The sequence below is a fragment of the Microtus ochrogaster genome, unplaced genomic scaffold (assembly GCF_000317375.1).
Source record: "Microtus ochrogaster isolate Prairie Vole_2 unplaced genomic scaffold, MicOch1.0 UNK94, whole genome shotgun sequence".
In the NCBI taxonomy this organism is placed as follows: Eukaryota; Metazoa; Chordata; class Mammalia; order Rodentia; family Cricetidae; genus Microtus; species Microtus ochrogaster.
Window position 1 is genome coordinate 863,443 of NW_004949192.1, and position 10,324 is coordinate 873,766.

Consider the following 10,324-nt stretch of genomic DNA (forward strand, 5'->3'; position numbering starts at 1 on the left):
TGCTCTTAACCTCTGAGCCATCTCTCCAGCCCCTGTCTTTTACTTTTTAATAGTAGTTACTTATGGGTCTTAATATGCTTACAGTAATAAGCATAAATTTTGTATTTATAAAAATCCACTCTACTCTCTACATTAGATTTCCTTTTCCATCACCACAATCCTTATTCTTTATGAAGTTCTCCTAGCCTCTCTGTCTTTCTTTATAAAATCTGATCAATTAAGTCATTTGTGAGTTCACAGAGTCTAGGCCATGCCCTGGAACATAGGTAGCCTCTCTCATAAAGCATCCCTTAGAAAAGATGGTGCATTTACTACATCAGCTCATTAAATAACAATGGACAGTCGGATAAGGCTTAGGATACATGAGTATCCTAAGTCATACTGAGATATTTTTCCTTGTATAGCATGACTCCACAAGACTCTGGAAACTCTACAGTCTGGCTTTGGTTATATGATGGTCCTACTGTGCGACCTTGATTGTAACCAGAGCCTGATGGTAAGAAGCCCCACTGCTGACACATTTATTTCACTTTTGGCCTTTGTTTGAAGGCATTCAACTTGAGCAAAAAAATAAGGACCAATGAGGACCGTGGTCTCTGTTCCAGCAATGAAGGCAAATCCTGGGGTAATCTCAGAGATCTCAGCCTTAGATACTTATTGTTTTTTTTTTCTTCCACCTATGTGTGTTGCAGAAGAATAAGTAAAACTGAAATAGGCAAGAGAAATACAGAAAGAAAATTCTGGCAAATACAAATTAAATCTGTATTTGGTTGCTGGGTATAGTTCCTATCTATCTACCTGAAAGCCTAAGCTGCCTTTTTGTAATTCTGGGCTTCCAATAACTGTTTTTATTCTTTATTTTCTGATTTACCATGTCAACCTTCCCCACTGCAAAGAATAAATTCTTGACTGATAGCTCTCCTCATATATATTCTCTCTGTCTATATATGTATACACATTTATATAGAAATGTATATGTATGTGCATATTCATATATAGATATGTACCTCACACAAGAATGTGTGTGTGTCTTGTGTGTACCTAAAATGAGCTGTTTAATTAGAAGTGGAAAAATTATATTTAGGCTCCACACTGACCATCGTTAATTTTCATAATGTAATTTACTATGTAATGAAGATTAAAATATAAGTTGTGTCATTAATTTTACAAAGAAAAATTCAAAATACATAAATACTCTAAACAATTACATGCTTGTTTGTAAGGTTTTATTTCTGGGCCCTCCCTGTCTGTGTGCATTTGGTATTAATTTTGGTTTCACAGAGCCAAATTATACCCATAATATATTTGCTCCAGTCTTAATGTGTGAGAAAAGACATATTTGAATATGCACTAGATTTTTTTTACAATAATAAGAAGAATTATTTACAATCACTAGTCTCTCATTAGTATATGTTTTTCCTCTTTCATTTTATGATCTTTGTTCAGGTAAATGAACTGTGCGCATGTGTTTGGGAAATAATATAAGCAAATTGTCAGTCTGAGGCCTGTGATAACTGAGGAAATCTGTCTTTCCCCTTTTGTCCTCTGACTAAATAACATAAACCCCCTTATTAATGTTTAGGCTTTAAGAACTTAATACTTACTCCTGAAGTTTTAGTCTGTAACATAGAAATATAATGGTTTGACATTTTTTAAATTTATGAGAAATGAGTAAAGGAGGCATTTTTTAGAACATCCCACCCAAGGAACAGGAAGATAAATTGGGTTTGGGTACAACAACTCAATCATGCAAGAGTATAAAGACAAGAAAATATTTATCACTTTGTATCTAAACCCACACTGCCATGCTGTTAGCCCCTATACTGATACTCCTTCTACATTACCATGTATCATAGGAAATAATAAAACATAATATCAAGTTATACTACTTTTCTGTGCTGTGATTTCTCCGAGTCCTGCACTTTGTCAAAATATTGCTGAGGACATTCTTGCTTATGCCTTCAAAATGGAAAATTGGTCCTGTCCTAAAAAAAATACTTCATACATGCTGACAACTGTTCATGACCTGGAAGGGTCACTGCATATTTTTGGGGGAGAAGTGACTCTTGAACATCACTAGCAACATATGTTAGTGTCCTAACTTCTCAATACTCTCGTTCAATATTGGGTAAATATGGAACTGACCAAGTACTTTCTATTTATTTAAAGTGCTATTCCATTAGATAGAACCCATACCTGATATTGCTAATGTGGCCAGAATCTGAGTTTACATGGATTATGATTATAAAAAAAACCTCTCTGACTATACTGCTTTGGGAATTAAAAATTATGCCTACTATAATGCTATAATCTCATGAGTCAGTTCAATGGTCAATCCTCATTAGGGATGTGTCTTCTTGTGTTAAATTTTAAACAACATGGGGATTCTCAATGAGCCAATGTACAAAGTGTGAGCAACTTTTCAGCACTAGGTCCTGAAGTGGGATGCCATCAAGAAACCTCTCCAGTAAAGTTTCAGACATCTCTGAATCTTCACAATCCAGATGGAGATCCATGGTTGATATCTTTTCTGAGACTCATCTGGTCTTGTCTCTTATAAGGTCATGTAGTTTTTTTTGTAGATTAATTTCATGAATGAGAGAGGTCTTTAATATTTTTAGTAATTATCCTTTACAATTTCTTTGTTAATAGATTGAACAAAACATAAATTAAATGATTTAAAACGAGCTATGTAAAAATTACAGAATACTTAGAGAAAAACATAGAAGTCAAATATGTTTTAGAATATTGGTAAGCTTTGGATAGAGAGCTCAACAGTTATTAACAATTGCTAATCTTACAGAGAAGTCGAATTTGATTCCCAGCACCTACAAGAACCTCAAAAAGTTCTGTAATATTAGTGCATTGGATCCTACAACACTAAGTGACACAAAGCAGCAGATATTAAAAGACATTCCTAAAAACAAAGCACTCACATATATAAAACTTAAACAATTATTTATAAAGTAATACAAAATGAAATTTTATCTAAATATACTGCTGAAACACAGAAACAAAGGAGCAAAAATTAAGAAAGAAATCATTGACCACATACGACTCTTTCTTCTAAGATTAAATAAAAAGTTTGGTTATGATAAACATATAGATAAACTATGTGTCATTACCTAAAGAGAAAGACAGGATACATTTTACAAATCCACAACCCTTTCATGATGAAAAAAAATCTCAGAAAATAAGGAAGAGAAAGTATATATTTAAACCAAAATGTAAACAGAAAAAAATTTCATAGGCACAGTAAAGTTTTAATATTCCAGATTTTAAAAAAGCACAATAGAGCAAACAAAAAATCAAACATGCACTTTCTCCACATTTCTACTCAACATTGGTTTTAAAGCTATAGACATCTTTATTAGATTAGGAAATAACATAAGAGATCACGTATTTACTGTCGATCTTTGATAAATACTAAGGACATTATAATACACCTTGAAGAATATTATATAACATGGTGGATATAAAGATCCCAAGGAATTAAAAGAAGTCATTCTAAAATATAAAGAAATCTCACTTCTACAATTCATATTATCAAATTAAGTCCAGTTGCATTTCTAAACAAATGATATCTTAAATGCTAACTCACAAAATAAATATATTCAACCTTGGTTATTTTCCTGAAGTCACAGCTCACTAGAGCATGGAGCTGAAGAATCACATGAATTTAAAAGTTGGAGACCTACCTGGACAACACAGAAAAATACCAGTGAGAATTGATAGATTTTGATATAAAGACTATTTAGTGAATTATATATTGCATATTCCACTGGTAAGGGGAGATTCTTCAACTGAGCCAGAACCAGTTTTAGGCTAATTTATTACCTTGTGCATTATTCTGGTGAGACATTAACAAAGGGCTTTTAGGCAATGACAAGACCAATATTAAAAAGTAACATAAAGTCCTTGTGAAATTTTATTTCTAAGTTATGAAAGTGTCACTGTAAGTTTATAATATGGATGTTGCTTTTGTAAAGACTAAGAGAAGGATTTTAAGAAACTGTCTATTGCAATATCTAAGCATATTTACATTGTGACTATGTTCTACCTAATACATTATCTTTTTCTAAAAGTATAGTGACATAAGTAGAAAAAATGCATTTTTTAAAAAATTTTAATAGAAGTTTTCTGACAAATTTTATATGTATAACCAGGGAGGACCAAATATATAAATTTTGTAGAAAAATAAAACATTTTAAAAAAATATTTCATTAAAATGAAAACAATGATTTGATCCCCATCTAGTGGTTGGTAAAGGAAAGCAAATATCAGACAATCTATAACTATGTCAAAGCTATGATGAGTTCTTGCTGTTTTTATTTTGTCTGAATAACCATTTAATGACGAGTAATAGTCCATTTAATGATGAGTTAACAGTTATAAGGGAAGAACAGAACATTCAACCTGGACTGCTTCTAGGTCACTGATTCCTGCAACTTTCTTGAAGATGCCTATGAAACAATTCAGGTTATTCAGCCACAACCTATTTATTAGATTTCTAGGGTAAGAAGAAATAGAACATAGAGTTGATTTTTTCATCACACCTCTACAAAAGAAATGTGCATTGACCAGTATCTTCTAGTTTCACTTTGAATTTCTGGAACATTCTAAATTCATTTAACCCCATTTTCAAAAGAAAAACCCAGGCAATCTCAGCAAAGTCTTTGGCACTCCATTCTTGTCATGTATTTTTCTTACACTATACCATGCATATTTTCTGCTGCTTTGATAAAATACTAACTTACCATTATTGGTGAGTAGTAGAATCAATTCTCTTGACAATATACAGTCCACCATCATGGAAATTCAATTTTGGTGCACAATGCTTGTATCTGGAGGCAGGGACAAAAACAGAGAGCATGGTAATACTCCCACATTATAGTTTGACTTTATATGAATCTCCTGACCATCTCTCTAATGCTTTCACTTACCATATTGAAATGGCCCTCAAACATCAATTATCAACCAAGAAATCTCTCTCACATCTGCCCATAGGAAAATGAAACTTTGTTTTTTTTTTCCAATATGTTTTTATTAAAATTTTCTGCCTCCTCTTTGCCCCCTTTTCCCCGCATTCCCTCTGCAGTCCAAAGAGCAGTCAGGGTCCCCTGCCCTGTGGGAAGTCCAAGGTCCTTCCCCGCTCCATTCAGGTCTAGAAAGGTGAGCATCCGAACAGGCTAGGCTCCCACCAAGCCAGTACATGCAGTAGCATCAAAACCCAGTGCTATTGTCCTCATCTTCTCAGCAGCCTTCATTGTCCGCCATGTCCAGAGAGTCCAGTTTTATCTCATGCTGTTTCAGTCCCAGTACAGCAGGCTTTGGTGAGTTTCCATTAGATCAGCCCTACCTTCTCAGTGGGTGGGTGCACCCCCCCGCGATCCTGACTTCATTGCTCATGTTCTCCCTCCTTCTGCTCCTCATTGGGACCTTGGGAGCTCAGTCCAGTGCTCCAATGTGGGTCTCTGTCTCTATCTCCATCCATCACCAGATGAAGGTTCTATGGTGATATGCAAGATATTCATTAGTATGGCTATAGGATCGGGCCATTTCAGGCTCTCTCTCCTCAGCTGCCCAAGGACCTAGCTGGGGACATCTCTCTGTGCCCCTGGGAACTCCTCTAGCATCAAGGCTCTTGGCAACCCTAAAATGGCTCCCTTAATTAAGATATATACTTCCCTGCTCCCATATCCACCCTTCCTTTATCCCTAATATCCCATTCCACCAAGCTCTCCCCATCCTTTGGTTTTAGAAAACATAGCATCTGCAAATGTTACTGCTTCATATTTTCATAGGTTCTAAGAGTTGCTTATGAACACTGACAGTGTTTGAGCAATTCACATTATGGATCTCCTGGTGGGCAGAAAGGAGCCTGACTCTCCTATTGTATGCCTGATGCTACATCTGAATTAGTATTTCTTTCTTACGGATGATTAAATACTTCAAGACTGAGACAAGGGATTCAAACCTAAATAGAAAAGCAGTAGCTTTAGAAGCAGCTTACTAATTCTTACAGATGAGACAGGAGCAGATCACTCTGAGCTATAAGACTGGGAATCATAAAAATACCTATATTTGCTGATGTTCACAGACTCTGGCTCCTGAACAAGGGAGGAGCAGTCTGCCTATTTTGGGCAATTGTACAGTCAGGCTTTGGTTATATCCAGATCCACCTGAGATCTGGGCTATAGCCATAGCCCGACTGGCAAGAACCCACACTGCTGATGCTTTTATTAGTGCTCCTGGGCTCTGATTGAAAAGACTATGCATTCAAACTGATCATTAAAGAAAGAACCAATAAGGCGAGTGATCTCAATTCCAGCAATGGAAGGATATTATGAGGTAACCTAGAAATATTCACAAAGGCCGATTCATTCCTGTCTCCCACGTTAATTTTGTTGCCACAGAAGGGACAAAACTGAATAGGGATGTAATTTTTCCTAGGCACTGACTTCAATTATCATAAGAAATATGTCGCATGTAAGAGATGATCCTATATCCATCTACCAGGTCCTATATCCTGGCTTTACATATGAAAGCTTCCATTTCTGCAAGAATTTGGGGTGTTATGAATTTACTGCAAATTGCTTCTTTCTGCTGTCATTTGCTGATGCGTCATGTCCGATTTCACACACACAATATTTAAAGGCTTAAACTTCACCCATTATTCAATAAATGAGAGAGCCTGAAAGGACTTGTTTGTGTTATAAATCAAAAGGTTACATTCATCCCTACTCTGAATATTTTTAATTGTATACTGTATTCAGCAGTGTTTACTGATTAAGCAATAACTTGAGGCATTCATTTTAGAAATAAGGATTTGTAACACTTGCATTCTTTCAGAAATTACACATTAGTACATATGACTTTATATGTGGTTCCACAAATGTCTGCAGGCTTTTCCATAAATTTTTATTTTACATAGTCATACCATACTAGTAAAATATTCTTTTAATATTAATAAAAGAATATTGAAATTTATAAAACAATCATATCTTATAAATGAAGCAGTACCTTCAGAAGCAGGATCCTACTTGCTGCGTAGGAATCAGGATCAGGTGATATGGAGCTATAATGCTGGGAACAAGCAATCCCTGCCTTTGCTGCATTTCACCTGCTAAGACTCCTGAATATGTGAGCAGCATTCTGCCCAGTAAGGGTGCTTGATCAGTGGGGCTCTGGTTATACCCAGGTCCTACTGAGCCCTGGACTATAGCCAGAGCCCCACTGGGAAGAAGCTGCACTGTTGACACTTTTATAAGCACTCCTGGGCTCTGATTGAAGGAATTTGGGCATTCAAATTGAGCATGAATTAAGGACCAATGAGGAGAGTGATCTCAGTTCCAGCAAAGAAGGCAAATACTGTGGTAATCATGGAGATCTCCATCGGAGCTGCTGATTCATTCCTGTCCTGACCGGAAGTTATTTTGAAGCGGAAGCTGAGAAATTGAGATTGGATGTGAGGCAAAAAATCTGATTCCCCTGGTTTCAGACTCAAAAATTAAAAAAAAAAATCCATAAAAAACAAACAAAACAAAACCCCAAACACCTGTAGCCAGTAAGGTCCGATCCTTTATGTGACTGCCATTGTCTCCATCCAGGCTATGTACTTGAAAGCTGTAATTTCTGACTTTAGGTGGGTGATTATGAATCCTTGCGGTCAATTGCTTCTCTCTGCTCTCATTTTTTGTCATTTTTGCACAGTAAACAGGAGCAGGTGACTCAGAGCAGGAGTATCAGGTATCACAGCACTCTCCTGTCTGTGCTATGTCTTCACTAGCTCTGCCTCCTGCGGGTGTCAGCAGCAGGCTTCCTCTCTTGAGCAGTTTACTGTCAGGCTGTGGCTAGATCAGCTACCAGCTGATAGCTGGACTCTAGCCAGGAGCCTGACTGCTAAAATGCCCAGCCGAGGAAATTTTTATTCGCTGTGTTTGCCTCTCATTGGAGGAGTGTGTGCCTTCTAAGTGAGAATTAATTATATTAGAACCAATCAGAGGAGAGATGCCATTGACAGCATAGAAAGCAGAAAAAAAAAAAAAGCCTGCAGTAACCTAGGTGATTTCCACCAGAGCTACTGAATCATCTGTCCCTCCCTCCTCACTGTCTGATGCAACCGGAACAGGGGAAGTGAAAGGGAAAGATAGAAAAAAGACGAATTTATACCCTGAGCTGTAGCTACGTGAGTCCCCTTATACTCTCTCTCTCTTTAATAATTGAGATCATTTACGTCATTAGTGAGTTCACACATACAATGTTTAAATGCTTAAACATGTTTGTGTTATAAATCAAAAGGTTTCATTCATTCCTACTCTGAATATTTTTAATTGTATACTGTATTCAGCAGTGTCCACTGATTAAGCAATAACTTGAGGCATTCATTTTAGAAATAAGGATTTGTAACACTTGTATTCTTTCAGAACTTACGCATTAGTACATATGACTTTATATGTGGTTCCACAAATGTCTGCAGGCTTTGGCATAAATTTCTATTTTACATAGTCATACCATACTAGCAAAATATTCTTTTAATATTAATGAGAATATTGAAATTTATAAAACAATCACATCTTATAAATGAAGCAGTACCTTCAGAAGCAGGATCCTACTTGCTTCATAGGAATCAGGATCATGTGATATGGAGCTATAATGCTGGGAACAAGCAATCCCTGCCTTTGCTTCATGCCACCTGCTATGACTCCTGAATATGTGAGCAGCATTCTGCCCAGTCTGGATGCTTGATCAGTGGGGCTCTGGTTATACCCAGGTCCTACTGAGCCCTGGACTATAGCCAGAGCCCCACTGGGAAGAAGCTGCACTGCTGACACTTTTATAAGCACTCCTGGGCTCTGATTGACGGAATTTGGACATTCAAATTGAGCATGAATTAAGGACCAATGAGGAGAGTGATCTCAGTTCCAGCAAAGAAGGCAAATACTGTGGTAATCATGGAGATCTCCATCAGAGCTGCTGATTCATTCTTATCCTGACCGGAAGTTATTTTGTAGCTGAAGCTGAGAAATTCAAATTGGATGTGAGACAAATATGCTGATTCCCCTGGTTTCGGACTCAAAAATCAACAAAACCAAACGAAACACCTGTGGCCAGTATGTTTCGATCGTTTATCTGATACCATTGTCTCCATCCAAGCTTCATTTTTGAAAGCATAATTTTCTGACTGTAGGTTGGTGATTAAAAATCTTTGCTGCCAATTTGCTTCTTTCTGCAGTCATTTTGTGTTAAGCCTTTTCTGAGTTCCCATGTATGTTTAAATGCTTACGTTTTATCAGTTATCTAATATATAACGGTGCCTGAAATGACATGCTTGTTTATAAATGGAAATGTTATTTTCACCAAATCTCTGAATGTCCCCAATTTGCATACTCTATGAAACAGTGTCCTATTGATTAAGCAATAATCTGTGGCATGACTTTTAAAGAAAAATAGTCATCATACTTGTCAGAAATTGAACGTTTGTTCATAAAATATTATTTGTGGTTCCACAATGCCCACATGCATTTGATATTAATTTGATTTTACAGTGCCACATCATACTCTTAAAATATGCTTATTATACTAACACGAGAATATAGATAATTAGAAAAAAACTCACATCTTGAAAGAGAAGCAGGACCTTCAAACCCAGGATCCTCTTTGCAGCATAGGACACAGGATCAGGTGACTCGGAGATAAAATGCTGGGAATCAAACAATCCCTGCCTTTGCTGCTTTCCACCGCTTTGACTCCGGCAAAACTGAGGAACAGTCTGCCTAGTCTGGACAATTGTACAACCGGACTTTGGTTATACCAGGTCCTACTGTGAAACCTGGACTATAGCCAGAGCCTGACTGGAAAGAGCCCGCACTGTGTATGCGTTTATTATCACTCCTGGGCTCTGATTGAAGGAGCGTGTGCATTCAAAGTGAGCAGGAAATAAGGACCAAAGAACAGAGCAATCTCAATTTCAGCAATTAAGGCAAGTCATGGGGTAACCTTGGAGATCTCTCTTTTAGATGCTTATTGATTTTTTTTTTACTCTCACCTATGTGTGTGCTGCAGCAGAAGAAGTGAAACTGACAGTGAACGACAGGAGAAATTGTCACCTACAATGGACTGTGACTCCAATTGATAAATTGAAAAGAAACAACCTCTAGCAAATAGTGCTTCATCCTGTATTTGACTCTGGGGCACAGTACCTGGTTACATACATGATAGAATGAAGCCTCCTTTTGTGATTCTGGGTTGCCTATTACTGCTTTTTGCTCTCATTTTCTGATTTGCCAAGTAAACTTCCCCAAATTCAATGATTGAATACTTG

General features: G+C 36.9%; 1 long non-coding RNA gene across 1 annotated transcript in view; it reads right to left on the bottom strand.

Moving 5' to 3' along the window:
- The window catches only part of LOC113455723, a 20,229-nt gene extending 10,458 nt beyond the window's left edge, over positions 1-9,771 (bottom strand). The window contains exons 1-2 of the long non-coding RNA XR_003376704.1: positions 9,620-9,771; positions 4,758-4,844 (exon numbers count right to left, since the gene is read on the bottom strand). This is a non-coding gene — a long non-coding RNA (uncharacterized LOC113455723). The remainder of the gene's footprint in view (positions 1-4,757; positions 4,845-9,619) is intronic.
- Between the last annotated feature and the right edge of the window lie 553 nt (positions 9,772-10,324).